At 40.3% G+C, this 21,806-nt stretch overlaps 1 protein-coding gene across 6 annotated transcripts in view; it reads left to right on the top strand.

The window, feature by feature from the left end:
• KALRN (kalirin RhoGEF kinase) overlaps positions 1-21,806 on the top strand; it is a 1,626,736-nt gene that overhangs the window by 482,928 nt on the left and 1,122,002 nt on the right. The gene's annotated exons all lie outside the window — the stretch shown is intronic.

The following is a 21,806-nucleotide window of genomic DNA, read 5'->3' on the forward strand; positions in this document are numbered from 1 at the left end:
ACTCCTTTTGAACATCTTCAGTGACCTCGCACACTCGGCCATGCCTAACACCTGAAGCTTGTCCATTATAGTTCCTATATTTAACAAGCATTTGCAATGCAAAAGGTCTTGCATTTGCTAGAGTTTGAGCTTTTAGCATTATAAATGACAATGCCTTTTATTAATGTGTTTTGAAAACCTGCAAGCACACAGTTTGAACTTCTAGTCATTGCTTATGAGAAGCAAGGCTGGCAGTAACCACGCCTCTTTTACTGCCAGCCTTGCTTCTCGTAAGCAAGGACTATAAGTGCAAAGTGCGTGTTTACGCACCGCTTGCAGGTTTTCAAAACATAAATAAAAGGCATTGTCATTTACAATAGATCAAACTCTTGTAAATATGAGACCTATTGTGATTCAAATGCCTGTTAGGAGTTGACTTGGGTAGCAGTGATGCTGAAGAGCCAAAGGTACTCCAGGTTAATGAGTATTAGAATCTCGCATACAGAGCACTGAAACACATTAAAGATACTGCCCATTCATTTAAGTTTAATATTGTAGTAAAACATGTTCCAGTCCTAATGCCTGCCCGCTTGCAGATTGATGCAGCCGAAGCTTCACATTACTGGATTGCTTATAGAAGGTTTAACTTTTTGTCAACCAGCTCTTTATACTGACGGGCCGAGGGTGCTGGTTTTGTGAGAACTTGGCAGGCGGATAAGACAATTTGTGCAGTTGCAGCACCGCCTTTGGCGTGAAGTTCAACAGGGGTTAGGACGGCGTAAAATGACAACTATAGAGTGATAAGATCGACGTGGAATGTTTCCTGAGACAATACATTTTTCTTTTTTTAGCAAGAAATAACTCATTTAACAACTTCTTAAAGTAACAGTATCAACAATGATTGAGTGTAGGGACAGTACTCCGTTTAGAATCCTGGCACGCAGACATGTTAACAGGACGTTCTGAATACCAAAATCATCGGTGTTCGCGAGAGGGAAAGAGCAGCTCCTGGGCGGTTTCTAGAGCCCCTGTACCCTTCCCACACCAACAACAGGTCAAAATAAGCTCTCCTCTTTCCATATATATGGGGGAGCCAAGCGGAGAATCAATGGGGCTATTGCTAAAACACACTTTTCGCAGATAGGTTAGACAGCAGCAATTCTTCTCTCAGACAAAGGTGTCTCATGTAAGCATTCACAACAGCAGGATCTACTCGAAATTGGATGTTTTTAGATACCGGCATCATAGGCAGCCTCTAGCCAGAAATATGCAGGAGTACCTGATTCAATGGCTCGCATGAAATTGGCATGTAATGCAATTAGTACCAGAAAACAGGTTGGATGGTCTAGGATATCAATAATCTCAGTGAAAGCAAATCTTCTAACAGCTTTCCTTACAATAGGCTAGTCGGTTCAGCTTGGCCGAGGTCTGACATACGAGTTGCATCTTTACGGCACTATTGAACATCACTTAACTGGGCATGCCATAAAACACAGTCACCCCGATTCCAGTGGTGGCATTCATCCACCTGAAAATATACATTGCGTCCTTACACAGTAAACCCTATAGAACGTGAGCGACTTGAAATACACAGAATAGTAGTCGGCACGTTTCTTCTTCCTTGCACTGTTGTGAAGCGCATGCATCAATATAAACCACCTTTTAACTTACAAAGTGCAGTCGCTTTCTGCCAATATTAGCATAAACTAGCCAGCTACTACCTGCAAGAGCAGCGGAGAAAAAGGGACATAACTGATTTGGAATAATACATTTGAATAACCCCAACATGACCAATCCACAGGATTTCCCATCTTACTCGCCGGTAAGGTGTATCTCCCCCTCTGTATGTCGCTCTCCATTCATTGCCCTTCAAGCAAGAGGCTGGCGGTTCAAAGTGCTTGAGACTGGCGTGTTCTCTGCTGCCATTTTGTGCCTCCTCCCCCAAGACGCTGCACAATCAGCACCATTGTTTCCACATGCAATCCTCTACCATCTTTACAAACAGGTACAACACCCACCATGAGGTCCACATGCCTTGATTACTTACCTCACAAGCTTCATTTTGACAGCTAAATTGGTGGGAAAATAGCAGCAAAACTGCGAATCGCAGAGAGTTCCCGTCCGGCGAGCGTAACAAAAAATTCCGGCTGTTTAATTTAGCATCGCGCTTTTACTTTAAAGTGAAAGCGAGATGCAAAAATAAACACGCTGCGCCATGTCTCCTTTTTTGTCCGGCCCATTCGGACAGCATTGCACAGCTTGTTTACATAACACGCCTCCTTGCGATAAGAAACTGCTTCACGACAGCCGTGAAGCAGGCGATCCAGTCTGGATGGGCCGGACAAAAAAGCCAAAAGGAAGCACCCCAGAAAGCTTATTTCCAACGTCAGGCCACCGATTAGCATAAACTGTGACGCCAGCCAATGGAAATTAGGGGCGGGACTTCAAGCCGTTTTCTAAAACTCCTCATTAGCAATTAACCTTACAGAGCGTGCTGCGCATGTACGCAGCAACGCTAGGCGAGACCTAAATAGGGGGACCATTGATCACCATTGTTTTATAGGTATATTTCCCTTATAGAAAGCACTGCTAAAATACTGGGCCGAGTCATGTATAACAGGATCATGGAGTGGGTGGACACAGAATCTGTACTGTTTAGCTGTCAGTACGGATCTAGGTGTAAACTGGTAACCATCGAACAATGTCTCAGTCTCAACTTGGTGCTAGGTAAATGCACACAGTGGCTAAAAAATCTCCACTCACCTAACATTTATGGATTTGACATCAGCATTTAACTGGCATATTCTTATCGCACGAGGACTTGACGTTGCTTTGGTGTACTTTCTGACCCACCTACATGAGGGGATGAAGGCAAGGGTACACATCGGCCAGCAAGGGAAGGTTTCAGGAAACCTAAAGATCGACCATGGTGTCCGACAGGTCTGCGTATTGGCCCCTCTTTTATTTATTTAATATATTAACGATCTCCACCCCTCACTTTTGGGTGTCACGCAAGATGTGCCGGTAATTTGGTGTAAACCATTACCAGCTCATAGCTCTCACCGCAAGAGCACTGCCCCTAGTAGATGCTTTTGCCAATTTTATGGCTTCCCTTGATATCCGGACTAATTTCACTAAGTCTCACATTGTTTTGTGGCCCAGAGTGTTGACCCATATCAGCCCTATACATGTGTCCCAATTCTCTGACTGGCACTAGCACTTTTCCTTATTTAGGAGTCCACATTTCTTTCCAGGGCTCCTGTTCCCCTCATATCTCTCATCGCGTGACAACATTTTCCATGGCTAATGGTTGGTTATACATCCTACCTCTACCCCAGAGGGGCAGCTTCTTAATCTCACTGATGCAAATTTATAAATCTCAGTGCTTACCCATTGCCATGAATGGTGCGGAGTTATGGAAAATCTCAAAGTTTAAGGTTATTCAACAAGAAAAAAATAGATTCCTTAGGAGGGAGGGTGCTTGCTCTTCCCCTTTGTGCTGCTAATTACATTAGTCGTAAGGAACTTGGGCTACCCTACCTTGAAGATTTGATTCAGGCACGGCCGGTTATGCTCTGGCTGTTCATTTGAAAGAACTCTGAGATTGTTCTAACCGGGAGGGTAATACTGGATTGTCTCTCCCTGGATAAGGGGAGTCAGATTCTTTGGATCAACTTTGTAAAATCTGTATATGGTTGTATCGGATTTGAATCCTTTTTTACCTGACCCCTTTAGTTGCATCTCTTTAAATTGAAAGAGTGTGGCTGAAGCTTTGTACCAGCTTGAGGAATCCCATCGGTTAAGGAGCCATTTAGCGCGATCTACTGAAACTAAGTATTTGGATAGATGGGTCTCAGATTAAATTACCAATTATATATGGATTTCCCGTAGCAGATGGGAACGTTCCCTGCTACTCCGCTTCGGAGCGGACACTGTTAAGTATCTGTTATGTTTTCCTAAAGGCTACACTCAGCACCTTGACCTTTTAACCTATCCGTGTGATGATATATACAAACAGAATTTGCTGCATTTCACTTTTTTAAAAATATATTTTATATGTGGTACACCTGATTCTTTTTAATCCCAATTGTAAAGAAGTATTGTCACAACTATAAATCATGTAGACCTGCCTTTAGATTCTTATTGCTTTTGTACAATGATGACGTGACTTTTAGCCTCGATTCTTTTTTTAAAGGCTGTTATACGAGCATGTAGAACAATGCTTTGTTAATACATGTTGCTGCTATTTTGTATTGTATTTATGATTCTATATTTAAGCACATTTTAATAGCTGTCTGTAATTTATCCAATGTGATTATTTTTTGCGACTCACTGTTATGGCTGCTATAATTCAACCGAAAACAAGTTTTCGAATCTGATTTAGTACCTCATGACAGTTGTAGTCTTCATAATTTTCAAAAGAATAACATATTAGTGGCATCTCCGAAGTAAATTCTCTTAACATGGGGGCTATATCAAACTGGTGACTGCATGAACTCTGGAGAACCAGAACAGTTCTTACAATTACTTTGTACCTTGTTCATTTATCAATGGTTAACTTCATTTAAAAAAGCTTTTTTTTTTAAATAGGGTTGTTATTTAAAACACGCAGTGGCATTTAAATCCCTGTGTTTCTTAATATAAATGAGCTAGGACCCTTGTTGAGAATAAAGATCCTTCCATGTGTGGCCAATCTTATTTTTAATATCTTTCTAACAGTCTCCATACTGTTTCATCATTCAGCACACGAGTGTCTATTGTAAGTCTAAATACCCATTATTCATGTTTTAAAAGGGCTGTTTTCAGAGTTCCGCCATCTGGATATATCCTCAAGTCCAATTAAGATATTTCTGATTGACACATGTTCATTGTGAATTTGAGAAATGGGTCCAAGCTGTTGACCCACATGCTGAATTCATTAGCTTCTTCCCTCGAGCCTCTCAGATCACTAGAATGTCATCTATGTATCGTTTCCATAACCTCTTCTAGTTTTGAAACAGATTGATATTGCTGTAGATAAATTGCTTTTCTAAATTATGGACGTACAACCATGCCAGATAGAGTGGGAACACATGTGCTTCCCATGGAAGTGCCATGTGTTGGCCAGAAAAACTCTCACTCATACTCAGACACATTCCTTGTCAATACCATGTGACCACAAACTAAGACAGGATCAGTGGGGGTCTTCTGATTCCTGTCCCTTGGTCTTAATAGGTTTTCACTTACCTGTAAGGTGGATTCTTGCAGGATGTTTGTGTATAGTTACTCTACATCCAGGTTCAAATAATTCCATTGATGTATCGAACTCAGTATCTCTCAACATTTTAATATGTATTTCATATCTTTTAAGTACAACGGCATCATGCCCACCAAAGGTTTTAAGAAACGGTCACTTAACTGTGAAATTGGTTCCAGTGCAGAGCCTGTCCTTATTGGACGGCTAGGAGGTGGATGTTTGTTCTCATGGACTTTTGGAAGTATTTGGAAGTTTGGTATACAAGCTCTTTTTGTACTAGAAATTCTACTTCTTTTTCTGTGACCCAACCATGTTCCAGAGCCCTAACTCCCAACAAGGAAACTGCCTCTGTTATGTCTGACATGGGATCCCTGCTTAGACCTTTGTAGTGTCTCTCTCTCTCATCTTCAAGAAATCTGAAACATTCAGCATGGTACGTTTGCTTCAGTAGTATCACCACCATCTATTTCCTTGACAGCTGGCTTAATAATAATGGTGGTGTCCTTTTACCATTTTGTTAGAGGTTCCATTTCTACTCTTGTAAAGTTTTGGGAAATCTTTGGGCTTTTGTGCATTTATACTCAAGTTAACTGTTTGTTCGAACAGTGCTATCTTGGGATGTAATTGATGCAATGCTGGAGTGAAGGTAGACCGTCTGTGGAGGCCTTTGTTTATTATCATCCCCTGTCCTCAATGTCTTTTGGGGAAAAGAACATTTGTAGTCTGATTTTTCTGAAGAACTCTGTTACATCAATCCTCCGTTTAAAGTAGTCCTCCCTAGATTTTCGGACAAAACCAAGCCCTTTGTTTATCACGGTTCTTTGGGTATCAGTCCGTGCCTTATTGCTCAGGTTAATGATGTTATCCCTATCTTGTCTCCGGTCCTGCTTGTCCCCTTTTGGGGTTCCTGGTGTTCTTTTTCCAACCTGTTCGATTTCGGTCTCCTTCCAGGATACTCTGCTATCTATTCTTCTTCCCCTCCCCTTTCTCTGCCTCTGTCCAAAAAATGCGGGTGGTTGTTGCCATGGGCACCCTTTTTGGGTTAGATATTGGTGGAACCCATATGAATTGGGTCAACCAGAGGGATGCGAGGGCCATTGTACCCAATAGCATCCACTAATTATACTTTATAGTATTTGCCTCTATACATAAGGTACCACCTAATAAAAGTAATCCTTGTAGTATACCTTCAGATATTTTTAGATTGTAACTGGATCCCCTAAATATTATCCAGAAGATTACTGTATCTTAAGAACTCCTTCAACAATTGTGAGGTTGAGTCTGCCTTGGTAAGACCATTCTAACCAGGGTGGGATGAGGTGTTCAATGATGAAAAATGCTGCATTGTGTGGGTGAGACTACCTCATCCAATATCTTAAAATTTTAAGATTATGTAATCACCTAGTATAAAAAACTCTTGGATAGAGGAAGAGGAGAGTAAAAGACCCCACTCTTTCTTGAAAAGCCTTGCTGCGTCCTTTGGTGGTTGTGCCTTGTTCTAGTAAACCCAGTACATGAAACAGAATATGTGGAATTGAATTTGAGGCTTGCCTGTGCCTTGTGCAAGTGAAGTCATTTCAGGTTTGTTTCACATGGTCCTGTTTCCACAAATTCGAGTTATTCTGGTAGCATTGTGTAGTATGGTAGTCCACGTGTTCAGGTAATAAAGTAGCCGAGGTAGACGTAGCTGAGTTAAGTAGGAGTTTATTAAGTCCATAAGTAAGATAATAAGAAATTGAGTTCAGGAACAAGCAGCCCCACCAGGAGCAGCCTACTAGCTGCTCAACCCATCTCACAACTGACAACACTCACACCAGGCACCCAAGCATTCCATCCATGTCAATCACGCTAACATTCTACCCAGAACACTCACACTGGCTGAGCAGCTAGTTACAGAAGTGTAAATGAACATATATGCAAAACTGAGAATATTACACATTGCTCTCTGAGTCTTGCATAGATTGTATTAAAATTGCCTGGATGTGCCACAACCAATGCTCTCCTTAGCTCTACTCATTTATCTGTTTTTATAAGCAGGAGGACTTTCTGATGTAGTCACATATGTATTCTTGCGCATTGTCGCGATTTGTGCAGCAAGAGATTGGCCTTTGCAAATCATTGTTCCCTTTTTAGGTCGAGCCTTAGTCAGCGCACATGCGCTGTTCAGCGAGACTGCTGTAGTGGAGTATGGAAGAGAAGCTCTACCCACTCTCCGCCCATGTTTGTCATTGGCTTGTGTCACTGTCCTTCTTAAATCCCGGCGTCTGATTCTAAAAGAGGCTTGTTAGTCCCTCCTTACTACTTCTTTGTCTACATCTGTGACCTCCCGTGGCGACTGGCCCCTTTACTTCGGTTGTTACACGGTACGTGTTCTTAAGTGTGTAAGCACTATTTTTTTTATTGAGTTACTCTTGCTGCAGGCATGACGTGCTTTACTTACGCTCAGCGTGCCATGCCTGTTTTCACTTTTAGCGCGCCATGCCTGTTTTCACTTTTGAAGCAGCCGGGACAAATGCAGCCGCTTCTTTGAAATACAATAGGTCTCGCATTTAACTGCGAGATCTATTGCATTGCAAATATTTTTTTTTCTATCCTTCTTCCTCCCTTCCCCGACCTTTCCCTGACATATTTCAACTCCCCGTCCCTCTGATCTCCTGCTACCCATGCACTTCTTGCTTCCTCCACCCCATCACTTTCAGCACTTCCCTCGTAATCTTTTCCCCAATCACCCTTCTCATCTGTCCTTCCATTCTACCTCCGCCTCCTACGTCTTCCTGCCTTTCTCCCTCTAACGCTGTTCAATCTCTATCCTTCTCCACTTCCGATCTCTCCCTCTACCATGGCCATGTGCGTGCGCCTATTCTTTTCTCCTCTCTTCCTTTTCCCACCTTCCCCTGACACTGCCCTGGCTATTGGGGCGGTTTCCCATTCCCGGCCCCTTCCCGCCCAGGGGCCGCTATAAACCAGGGCTGATGCAACCCGAGGCCGCCAGAGTTGAGGGTGGTCGGGCCGAGTCCGTGGGAACGGCAGAAGTCCGGGGGAGGACTGGAGCAGTGAAAACACAGGTGAGGAGTGGTACTGGAAGCCCACAGTGAGTGGTTGCAAGGGAATTGGGCGGGAGAGGAAGGGAGCTTACATAATGCGACAGGGCACCGAGCAAGGATCCTGCTGCCCTACCCTGAGTTGCGAGTACTGTAAGTGTCACTGCCGCTCCGCATAGACTGACCCGCTCATGAGTGAATACTCTTGTTAGTGCCAGTGCCCCATCACCTCGTGCCCCATCACCTCCTTCCCCAGAGATCTAGACTGTGGGGCGAAAGCACCTACTAATGGGTGAATACAGTGTAGCCGTCAGTACCCCATGGTTGAGTTTTGCGAGTAACAGTACCCCTCACTCTTCAAGGGGGCAGAGTCCCACTTCGGGAATCCGTAACTTCCCACCATGGGGGCTATTGTGGCTCTGACCACTCTCCCCTCCCCAAAGTTGTCTACTGGTGTACCTATTTCAGATAAGATGTTGTTGGCATCTCCTCTCAGCAGTGGTGTAATGCAGGCCTCGGCAAGGGTACAAGGGGGTGTATCGGGGGTGGTGGTAGCTGTTCAGTGGGCTTCCGTCAAGCTAAAGGCCAATACATATTTGTGAGGTATGTGAGACTTCAGGGCCTCTCATCATATTCTGTGGTAGGTCATCAGTTTGAGTTACCTCAATTCTCTTTGCCCCACCACTTTAAACCAAGGCCGGGTAACATTACCGCTCAACCTGTATTACTTCAAGTTCAGAGTTATTCAAAAATAGAATTACTTACCAAACATTCTTTTGTATACATTTATTACGTTTTCGTGAATTTTATTATTACTTTTTTTTATCAAACTTCAACATAAATGACATCATTATATTATAAAACACACAATTTATAATATATTATATATTTCTTATACAATCAAGACACAGTAAAAATAATTGCCTAGTCATTATAAATCCCACTCAGCGTCTACACTTCACATACACATCATTCATGCATACTCAAACAGACTCCTGGCCATCATCTACACAGTCCCCAAGATATCCTTAACCACCCAACACAGAGAAAATTACCAGTCATTGTGTGCAAATTATAGACCGCTTTGTGTTAGCACTGCCACCATGTGCTAGCTGTGAGCCAATTCAGAAACGCTATCTTCGTGTGCCATCTACAGACAAACCCTAGCCTACAGTGTCACTATGTGCCAACATATGTGTGCCAGTACAGCTACCATGCCGCATAGACAAACTTATCAAGGTCGGCAGTGCTACCATGTGCCAGCTGGAGACTTCTTGGCAATCACGGCGGTGATGTGACCTGGAAACATACTCTAACAAGGACTGTGTACATATATATCAAAAGAACTGTGCCCACCGTGTGCCATGTGCAAACATTTTGAGTTCACCACGGCATGGATAATTTGCAGCCAAATGGAGGGCGCAACACAGAAGACAACTCTTTTGGGAGAAATCATTGACTATAAGGAGATTGTAAATTATGGTCAACTTTTAGAGAGATATAGGCCAAGAGAGACGAGGCTAGCAAGGGCTACGTTTTTAGCTGTCTAGTTTACTAACGGGGGCCACTTTTATTTTGGTGCCCGGACCTATATTTTATCCCAGGCCGACCCTGACGGAACAACACTAGGTTACAAAAAGAAGGTTGAGACCTGACCTTCTTGTGTAGTTAGGGCTTTTTAAAGGCTTGCATAGAAATCTCAGCCTGCTCTTAGTGATAGAGGGTCCCAGAGGGGGGAGGCAGGGCTGAGCTGTTGATGGAGCGATAATTTCTTCTGGTAGTTTCTCAATGCAAAACCTTCATGCTACCTCTAATTTACCACTCAAAAGGTGTTGGGCCCTTCACACCATGTATTACCTTCAGGAGACTTTAATAATCATGAACAGTCAAAAATGCAATTATTATTTTAAGCCAATAAAGAGAGTTGTTGAGTATTTAAAGGGTTTTATTTTCTAGTCAAAAGTTAAGTTTTCTCTGACCCTTTATTCATTAGTAAAATATCAATCAGGTTACAGAACTTGGAAAACAGGAAAAATAGCATTAATACAGAACATATTACAGTCCGCATATAAGCATTACATATAGGAATGTGGCGCAAAATGTCATTCAAAATTCTTAAAGAGTTTCTAAGAAAAAATAGTCTTGCAAGGCGAATCAAAAATCAAATAGTTTGCAAAAATCTCCAATAAAGAGAAATAAATGCATAAAACAAATACATCTTTTCAGACCTAATTAATTAGTCAAAGCATAACTTAAAGTTTAGCATCTAATTCTATTTAATCAGCTGTTCTTCTGCATCTGTCTGTGTCTAAAGAGCAAGCAGGGAGTGAGATAGCCCCTCCTTCACCAGACCTCAAAGGAATGCGCCTGCAGTGCCAAGATATGACGTGGAAGCAAGAACCCTCCCCCTGACTCTCCTCGGACGCCCATGCACCCGTGACGATCTCGTACCTAACCCATAGGATGTCTGGCCTAATCTGTTCCTTCTCTCAAGAGCTCACACACCCCCTAATGAGCCTAGAAGCCAGCTGAGCTGAAAAAAGCCAGCCCCTCCTCCGGAGAGGTAGTATTTATACACAAAATTTTGACAGACTACACAAAATGTTTCAACTTTCAGGAAAACCTGTACCTGATTGGTCCGTCATGATGGCATGAGTTCTCACTTTCCTGACGCATTCAAAAAAACCTGACTATATCAGTTTTAACAAAAGAAGCATACATAATAAATACATTTTATAAGTTTGCAACAATTGCTAGGGAAAATGTTTCTATAGTTTCCCTTCCTTCCTTCACAGAGCAGTCAGATGGATACTTTTAACTAACACTGGTACATTTGGCAGAATCACAAGAATGTACAGTTCAAGCTGTCCTTGACTTCTTCGTGGTTTGAGTCAAGCTGCCACAGTCTGCGAATGCTCTCTTCTCTTTCAAAGCAAGCCATAGCCTGGTTTCACAGGCAGCCATTTAATGGTAGGCCCCAAAATAAAACAAACAAAAAGATAATATTAATGTCATATATAAATGTTTACCTAGCCAAGCTACTAGTGTAAAGCAGCTTTTCTATTATTTATGACAACATGCAAAATAAAGGTGCAATGTGCAACAAAGTAAAAGAGGTGTTATTAACTGAAAATATTTATCAAAATATGCAACAAGTCAGTCTATTAAGACAGGAATAGTGGATTTAGGGATGAGCTGGGAAGAGACAAACATATTCTATTAATCTTCAAAGCTAAAAAGGCCACTTTTCTCTACATTGCAAAAACACATGTTAATTCAGCAAAAGCATTTCAGAGTGAATAGGCCTCACTTTCCTGATTTTCACGTGCCATGTTTTAACTTGCACCAAAAGGTGCGTGGCAATTTAAATGCAGTCTGTCTGAAGCACAAAAATGAAACAATGCCTGACTGCAGATGAAATCTGCTCCATCAATCCACCCTTCTGATGATTCAAATCATAATAAATTGATTTATAATTCATCACACATATTTCATTTTCAAAAGTGACATTTTTTTTTTGCAAAAGCTGAGCATATAACAATTTTACTTCTATTTCTAAGGCAAACACAAGTCTATCTGTAATCAGATCATATATAGCCAAGCTCAAATGTTTTAGTGCAGAGTTCTGTAGGTAGCTTCTTGAAACAGTTAGTCTTCTTTAAAATAAGTAACTAAAATGATAAAAAAGGAATTCAACAGGACAGTTTCTGCATTTCTTTGCTTTTTGTCATCAGCTTGCCATCAGAATGGCTCATACAGTGTGGCATTCTCTACCTTTTCAATGCAAATTAGACTACTTAGGTGCTGAGAAACTCGGACAGAGCACCATCAATCCTTTGCACTTTTTCAACCAATGCCTTTCACTCTTATTTTCACTTTGATCAGATTCAGATGTTTCACCACAGCATCTCTCAGATCAAAGCCGTTGCACCATCCATTATGCAGATCTTGTGTAGCAGCTGCAATCTGGTGAGAAACAGCACACTGTACATCAACTAGACCTACACAGCCATGGCTAGTGTTCACATCATTGTTTTCCACAAGTGCATTTGCATATGCATTTTCAAGCCACTTTAGTGTTAGTGAGACACCGTCTTTTGCAAAAGGTAACTCAGTGCTGCCATTGTGTTGCTTTATTATGCTTGACACTTCAGGCAGATAGCTGCAATCCATTCCTTGTCCAATCTGTTGTTCTGCACTCATTATCTTTGTGACCACATTATGATCTGATTTCAGAGAAACTGGCAATCTATACCTGGGCATCAGTCTTTGCAATAACTCTTTTGCCACTATGCAGTTGTCAATTTTCTCAAAAACATTTCTGATACAACCCTGTTGTGCTGCTTCAAATACATTTTCTTGAGCCTCTTTTAATTCAACTGTGAAGATTCCATAGAATGTACATGTTATCAGAACACAAATTTGTGCAACTGAATTAGCATTTCTCTCTCCCATGACAACAGTGACTCTCATTTGAGCAGATATACTGCATGTTATGGTAAGGGCAATCAATTTCGAATTTTGGGCTGGGGTAATTACTAAAAGCCATGAAGCTTTGACAACATAATGTATAAGGAGCACAGCATGTGCTGCTTTTAGTGTGTCACCTTTCAAACATGGGCCATCTACAAAATGGACATTGTTGGGCTGACTCAGGCATTGATCATTAAAGTCTGATTTTGGCTTTATGCATATCTTCATGATATTTAGACACTCATATTCAGTTTCATCACAAACCAAATCATTTGCTGACATTTCTGTGACGTTAGGGTCAAAGGTCATTGGGCAATACATCACAGAGCTTTGAACACAGTCATCTTTTTGAATAGTCAATGAGAGAGTGCAGCCCTCCCTCTCACTGCAAATTGGTGTATTTTCTTTCAAATAAACTTTCATTCCTAGGGCTGGGGCGCAACATTCTTTCTCTTTCAGCTCTAGGAATGCTTTTGTGCAATTGTTGTCCAATGGAAGCGGATCAGACACATCCTCATGTGTCAGCCTCAGTAAAGGCTTAGCCACTAGGGAAAGGTTTAGTAACCACTCTCTACAGCAGCTAACCATTCCCAAAAATGTCCTGACTTCTTTCTTTATTTGAAGTGGATTCATCTTGGAAATTATTTCCACCCTCTCTGGTGACACCTTTCTACCTCCCTTTCCAATTTTGTGTCCCAGGTATTCATCTTCTTTTTGACAGTACTCCTGACTATTCTCATGCAATGGCACTGTTACATGGACTTTGCAAAAATCAATAAAAGTAAGCCATTCTTCAGCACATGGAATGTGAAAAAATATATTGGCTGGATTCGGTACCACAGGACAACATGGAAAAAATATGCTTTTAATCTCCTGCACTATTCTGTTCTTTTCATTTATTTTCTGTGAACCTGTGATCAGAAAGTTACATAAACTTCTAATCAATTCCATCAAAAATCCTTTTATTGGTAATATTTCTGCAACTGATGGTGTTCCTGAATACAGGTCATTTGGTTCTAATTTTAATAAGACATGTTCTGCACATTTTATTAATCTGGCATCCTTCTCTGTGAACTCTCTTATTTCTGTGTTTATTATTTTTTCCAAAGCAGAAGGTAATTTTTCAACTGTCTTTTCTGAAAATAATGCTACAGCTGTTTCTTGTTGGGCCATTTTAAAATGTACATTCTCATCAGGAATCTGAAAAATAACATTATCTGATGTACAGTATTCTGTGCTGTTTAATTCGCAAAACAATTGTTTTTCTGCTAGGCCAGAGTCACAGACAACAGTTTTGCAGTTTTCCTCAAATGGGCCTAATTTTGGTGCAAATTTTTCTAAAATTGAGTTTGTAATTTCTTTGTTTAAAACTCCTGCATTTAAATCTGGACTTTCCACTGCCTTCACAGGGGACTTGGTAAATTCAGAATTGTGAGTGTTAAAACTCTCCTTTTCAAACACAGCAACCTGTTGAACTGGGTTCTGATTTTGTCTCTGGAAATAATTCACATTTTCTCTGGACATCTTATTTAAATTAATTTTAGCATTTTCCATATTTTGTGGGACCATCTTTGCTTGGAAAATTCCTGCCATAGGTACCTGTTTCTGATTTGACATTTGCATTTGCTTAGCTTGCATATTTTGCATCTGCATTTCTCCATGTTTTTGTGCATTATGTTTAAAGTTATTTTTCTTCTTCCAATGCTCAAATCTGCTATAAAGATGGTAAAAGGACATATTTTCCATCAGTACAACATCCATACCTGAATTTGCACAAACCAAACCAACTTTACTTCCATCCTGTGTTCTTTTAATCTGTACCCAATCAGCATCCTTTACTGGCACTTCACCCTTCAGGAAAATAATCACTGCTATATTTTCCTCCATAACAACAGAAAATGATGGTGTATTCATGCAAACCCTTTTCATTGTCTCCTCACCGGCCCTTGAACAACTTTAGATTCAAACCACAATTCATTCTGCATGACAATGTAAAAGAACATTTCCAAATTAATGCACAGCTCTTTTAAAATCTCAACAAAGCCATCAACTTGTGGGTACCACAGCATAAATTTGTCTCTCAATTGTGGGATTGTGTTCAGAAATGCTGCAAGTTCACTTTTATTCTGTAGCATAGGAACATGCACTTCTCCCATCATTTCTCTCAATGAGTAAGCAAAAGCTTCTCCCTCATTCTGCTTATTATTTTTCTCAACTAAATCTGGTGGCTTCTTTTCCTTATCCAGTTTCCTAGCTAGGTCTGGTGGTTTCTTTTTCTTCTCATGTTTTCTTGCCCATTTGTCTCCTAATTTCTCAAACCCATTGCATTTAAAAATATATTTTATTTTTGCAATGTGCAGTTGCATTTCTGAAGAACACATTTTCTCATTTGCTTCATCATCCATATGTACCCTAAAACTTTTCTGAGATGGAAAACTTCCTGAAACATCAATTTCATAATTTTGAGCCAAATCTGTCAGGCCATTATGTGTAGTTAATGCACATGCAACTGTTTCCTTACTCAGGGAAATTAATTATTTTTCCTGACACTGGTTCACATTTTCATTATTTAAACAGCATGGACTGTTATTTTCTCCATGTTCAAGTGCTGAATTTAAAACACTACGCTGTCTCTCTTTTTCAGGGCCTGTGTTAATATGTTCTCCCATGTTTTCTATCTTTTTAATCACTGCTGCTTCCTCTAAGCAGGTTTGAAAAATAACATTTTCAATTACATTAATTTTATTCTGAGCTGCAGATGTTGTAAATACCATTTTTCCCTCACCTTTCAGTGCTTGGGGTAATGTTTGTTCAATAATCTGTGAATTCTGAGTTTCTGAAATAAACCCTGCCATAATCACCCCTTCTGCAGCTCTTTGAACCTTTTCAGTAGGGACCATAATAATTGGGACAGTCATCATTTTTCTATGCATTATCTGTGCATCTGCAGTTAGCAATTCTTGGACTGAATCAGGCACATTTGAAGCAGTAACACCTGGAGGTATCACTGTCAGTGCTGAATCAACAGGTAATGGGTCAATCTGAAATGTTTGCACAGTTTTCTCAATCTGTGTTTTTCTCTGTTCAACAGAAGCAGTAGCCACTGTAGTGCTTACTAGTACACTATTTTCAGTATTTTTAATGGGAACCACATAAAGTGGTGGACACTCAGTTAACAATGCATCCATTATTTTATCCCCTGAATCATTATTTATTTGAAGCTCTTTATCATCATTAATTCTCTTCTCCTGCATTTGGTGCTTTACCTTTTTATCCTCACTTGCTTTCTCTCTTGCTACCTTTTCCCATAAGCTTAAGGCCTCAAATTGTGCAGCTTTAGATGGTGTCTTTATTTCACATAACACTTCCCTTAATTTGTCAATAATTTGCAGTTCAAAAGTACCATATTTTGGAAACCTCAAAACACCCTCTTTTTCAGTAATCTTGCACCATTGGTGAACCCACATACATGTATTTTGTCCCAAATTGGTAGACATAAAATGCACAGGTGTTCCTTCAGGAGCATCACCAATAAAAAACGAATTTTTCACTTTACCTCCTAACAGCTTCTTTAAGCCTTCAAACAATTTCATTTTTGCAATAGTTCAATGCAATTTCTTTTTTCCAAAGCTGTCAGTCTCAATTTTAGTCAGTTTTACTCCTACTACTGACCCTCCACAAAACCTTACTGCAATATTTTCTTAATCAATAACTCTATTAGTAACAACATAAATACATTCGCTACTCTGTCTGTTTTGCTAAATAAAGGATAGATTTATATTCACTGCGAGTAACACATTCCACTTAAAGTAAGACCTTCCGTTTACTCTTCAAACACTACAGGTAAATCCCTTCCGCTTACCTTTCACTCAAGCTCAGAAGAACCTGCTATTCCTTTGGCCTTATCCTTCAGGATATATCTTAGGCCAAAGTTTCACCAGCGAACCCTTTTGCTGTCAATCAAGCTCAGAAGAACCTGCTACTCCTTTAGTGTGACCCTTTCTAGGTGATATCAGACCAAAGTTTCACCAGCAAACTCTTTGCTACAATCACTCACACAGAAAATAGTCCCTAATTTAACACTGCCAGCCCTACCCAGCTTCTCAGTGTTATTCCAACAGACGAGTAACCTCAGTGCAGTGTGGCTTCCATTTACCACCCGCTATTCCTTCCCGGGATTCCACAGGTGTGCATACCTGCGTGTTCCAGACAACATAGAACAAGGCACTTACTCAACATGAAGAGTTAAAACATGTAAATCAATAACCAAAAAATATGTCCTATGAAATTACCAATATAATCAATAACACCATCAATTCAAAATGAGCAAAATGTCACCAACAGTAAAAATCCTTACTATTTTCAACACTTCAAAAATACATGCTAGCATATTAACAACATTTCACAACCCTATTCATACTCACACCACTTCTTGCATCACTTTCCAGTACTGCTTTGCCAGTCTTCAGGTTCTGAGCATTTGAGTCAGGAATCAGGACTTGGACATTTATCTAACTTGGGCAATTATTTTACTTCCCTCTTAAGGTCAATGATCCATTAGTTGAGTAGTTGATGGTGAAATCAATAATCATTAATCACCAAACTAATCAATAATGACCATCCTCTGCTTACCAAAAACTGATGGAGCGATAATTTCTTCTGGTAGTTTCTCAATGCAAAACCTTCATGCTACCTCTAATTTACCACTCAAAAGGTGTTGGGCCCTTCACACCATGTATTACCTTCAGGAGACTTTAATAATCATGAACAGTCAAAAATGCAATTATTATTTTAAGCCAATAAAGAGAGTTGTTGAGTATTTAAAGGGTTTTATTTTCTAGTCAAAAGTTAAGTTTTCTCTGACCCTTTATTCATTAGTAAAATATCAATCAGGTTACAGAATTTGGAAAACAGGAAAAATAGCATTAATACAGAACATATTACAGTCTGCATATAAGCATTACATATAGGAATGTGGCGCAAAATGTCATTTAAAATTCTTAAAGTTTCTAAGAAAAAATAGTCTTGCAAGGCGAATCAAAAATCAAATAGTTTGCAAAAATCTCCAATAAAGAGAAATAAATGCATAAAACAAATAAATCTTTTCAGACCTAATTAATTAGTCAAAGCATAACTTAAAGTTTAGCATCTAATTCTATTTAATCAGCTGTTCTTCTGCATCTGTCTGTGTCTAAAGAGCAAGCAGGGAGTGAGATAGCCCCTCCTTCACCAGACCTCAAAGGAATGCGCCTGCAGTGCCAAGATATGACGTGGAAGCAAGAACCCTCCCCCTGACTCTCCTCGGACGCCCATGCACCCGTGACGATCTCGTACCTAACCCATAGGATGTCTGGCCTAATCTGTTCCTTCTCTCAAGAGCTCACACACCCCCTAATGAGCCTAGAAGCCAGCTGAGCTGAAAAAAGCCAGCCCCTCCTCCGGAGAGGTAGTATTTATACACAAAATTTTGGCAGACTACACAACATGTTTCAACTTTCAGGAAAACCTGTACCTGATTGGTCCGTCATGATGGCATGAGTTCTCACTTTCCTGATGCATTCAAAAAAACCTGACTATATTAGTTTTAACAAAAGAAGCATACATAATAAATACATTTTATAAGTTTGCAACAATTGCTAGGGAAAATGTTTCTATAGTTTCCCTTCCTTCCTTCACAGAGCAGTCAGATGGATACTTTTAACTAACACTGGTACATTTGGCAGAATCACAAGAATGTACAGTTCAAGCTGTCCTTGACTTCTTCGTGGTTTGAGTCAAGCTGCCACAGTCTGCGCATGCTCTCTTCTCTTTCAAAGCAAGCCATAGCCTGGTTTCACAGTCAGCCATTTAATGGTAGGCCCCAAAATAAAACAAACAAAAAGATAATATTAATGTCATATATAAATGTTCACCTAGCCAAGCTACTAGTGTAAAGCAGCTTTTCTATTATTTATGACAACATGCAAAATAAAGGTGCAATGTGCAACAAAGTAAAAGAGGTGTTATTAACTGAAAATATTTATCAAAATATGCAACAAGTCAAAGTCTATTAAGACAGGAATAGTGGATTTAGGGATGAGCTGGGAAGAGAGAAACATATTCTATTAATCTTCAGAGCTAAAAAGGCCACTTTTCTCTACATTGCAAAAACACATGTTAATTCAGCAAAAGCATTTCAGAGTGAATAGGCCTCACTTTCATGATTTTCATGTGCCATGTTTTAACTTGCACCAAAAGGTGCGTGGCAATTTAAATGCAGTCTGTCTGAAGCACAAAAATGAAACAATGCCTGACTGCAGATGAAATCTGCTCCATCACTGTAACATACAACCTTCCACCTTTTTGACAAGAACTTAAAGAGTGAATTGTAGAAGGGAATGTGGAAGAGAAAAATGCTGATGGCGCTGCGAGAGAGCTTTGTTAGAGGATGCACTTACCAGGAATGGGGTAGCCAGAGGATAGCACAATAAAAATGGCTAAGGGGGGACATTGTCATAGAGGCTAAGGATTGGAGGTGACCAGTGCTGACTGGTGATTTTGAAAGTGTTCAGGTGTAATACTTGCCACAAACTGTAGTCCGCGAAAGAAATTACATCATTGTCTCATGGGGCAGTTCGAAAGGTTCTCCCCTGAGAAACTGTTGAAACAATTGGGTCAAATAATACATTTCATAGCACATTGGTCACATTCATTTGTGAAAGAGTAATAGGATCTGAAAGGGCACACATTAAATATCTAAGTACCACCATGATGTGCCAACTATGTCTGATTATCTTCAGAAAGATTACAGGTTTACCCACCCCACTCCCAAATAATTTTGAGAAAATGGTAGAGATGGTTAGTGTTTCAGCATATTTCCTCTTGGAAAAAATATCTAAAAAGCCAAAGAGGCTATTAAACGTGGCCCATCATTTATTATAGTGTATATCTATAAAATAGAACACTGTTCCCATGCACACGCTGAAAGTATATGTCCAATTATTCAATGTCAAATACAACAGTCGTCTTTTTTTTCTGTTGTTACTTTATTTTCTTAACTTCTTAGGATGGTGTCGTTACACACACCAATCAGTGTACTTCGTTCCTAGCCAACACGTGTTTCGTCGCTTACATGGAAGAACCTGCGACTATTTCAGGGCTAAGAAAGTATACAAATATAAGTGTTGTAGTACATAAGGTAGTGATGAATATGTACATGTGCACCCTAGTGGATATGTGCCAACAGAATCTATTTACTAAGGCAGTTCATAGTGGAACTCTGTGAAAACCCATGCGTACATTCATCAGACTGTTTGTGACCGTATTATATAAGGAAACAATTGGTGGATTGGAGAACATGAATCGAACTCCATAGCTAATTTGTCCAGCTATACCCCATAGTTGAGCTAATTGCATTAGAAGATTGAATGCTCTGGCATAGATTAAAATCTATCTATTCCAAATGGTTGGTGTGTTTCACATTGCGCCCCCATACTGCCAAGTTTTTGTGAGACTTCCTGCACTTTTCAGTCCTGCTGCAACACATTTAACCCCTTCCCTGCTGCCGTTGGCCATCGCGAGCACTACCTCGCTGGTGCTGTGAACGACCGACACGGCCTCGCCCACTCCGCGGAACCGCCGCACTGTCGCGAAATAACGGCCGCGGCTAAGGTGTTATTGGGAGAGTACCTGCACTTCTCAGGGGCAAATAGCCCCTGAGTACAGAGTACCAGCGCTTTTGTATTTCCATTCCATTTCATTTGAACGAAACATCTGCATGTTCTTAAAGCTCAGATGGATTTCTGCTATTGAGGAGTATTGTGTAGAATACATAGTCTCTTTGCTGATGCCTGTTTGGAACTAATGGATCTGCCCACCTAATTACCGCATGTAAGAAATGTGTGATCATCCTACCTGTGATAATGTAGGGATTACCTAATTTGGCCAAGAATAAATACTTTTCTTGCTCCCTCGCCATGCGTAGTGTTGTCATCAGTGACGCTTGTTTTAGATGGCGCTTTGATGCTGTCAATGATATCATAGAACTTGTCATGAGTGATGCAATATGTGAGGTATTAAGCAGTGCATGGCGTGGGCTAGAGCTATAGTTACTTCAGTTGATTATAACTGGTGAAATTCAGAGTTTTTTGTTGTTTTAAGTGTAATATTTTAATTGACAATCACACCTAACTAGAATATCACTTTAACCTTTTGTTTTTCAGTACATTTCTGAGATTTTTTTCCCTTGAAAAGTAATATGTTACTCCCAAGGCTGCTGGAATTATGCGATTCTGCTGCCACAGCAAATCCATAATTATATAAAAAAAAAAAGCTGCATCCAGAGAATCGCATAGTTTCAGAGGCCCTGATTATTACTGTACTAAACTATGACGTTACTCTAAACTTTTGTTTTTTTTTCTGCAAATATCTAGGGTGGTTTTCTTAACGTAAAGTAAGATTTTATTACCATACCTAACTAGGCCTGCTCCTCCTTTGCCCTAAGCAACCGAAGATGGCCAACACCCTGCCGCACACAGTCCTCGGCGTTGCGCACCATGTGGGTTGGCCACAGGCCCTGGCCCTGCACTCAACGTATCATGAGTGGCCAACCCACTGCCGCAGATGGCCAAATGGCCATGTCCTGTAGCCAAAGCGCCGCTGCTGGTAGACCCAAACCCCTCTTTCTGTGCAAAGACCTCTATACAAGGCCATGGTGAATCCCGGTTCATTGTAACAGTAGTTTTTCTTTTTAATTTAACATTTTGACAACACTGCGAGTTCCACAAGAGATGGGAGGTTAGGGTATTTTTACGCTAACCCCTTATCACTTTCCTATTTTTTTTTTTCTTCAGGAATTTGGGACCAAGTTCCTTAGTTCTGTTATGGTGGCTGTAACATTTTTCTCCGTTGTGGCAAGCCAACATTTTTCACGAGTTGTAATTTACTGTTATAAGTTCAAGAAATGTACGTGTAGTAATGAAAAAGTGTAATTTGTACGTTGTAGGGATTTGTTGTTTAAGCAAATAGTTTTGGTTGCAGAAGAGAAATGTGAATTGCCATTTTGCGTCAATACTGAATTCATAGCGTCTTTTCACACA

This window comes from Lissotriton vulgaris, chromosome 2_1, assembly GCF_964263255.1.
Source record: "Lissotriton vulgaris chromosome 2_1, aLisVul1.2, whole genome shotgun sequence".
NCBI lineage: Eukaryota > Metazoa > Chordata > Amphibia > Caudata > Salamandridae > Lissotriton > Lissotriton vulgaris.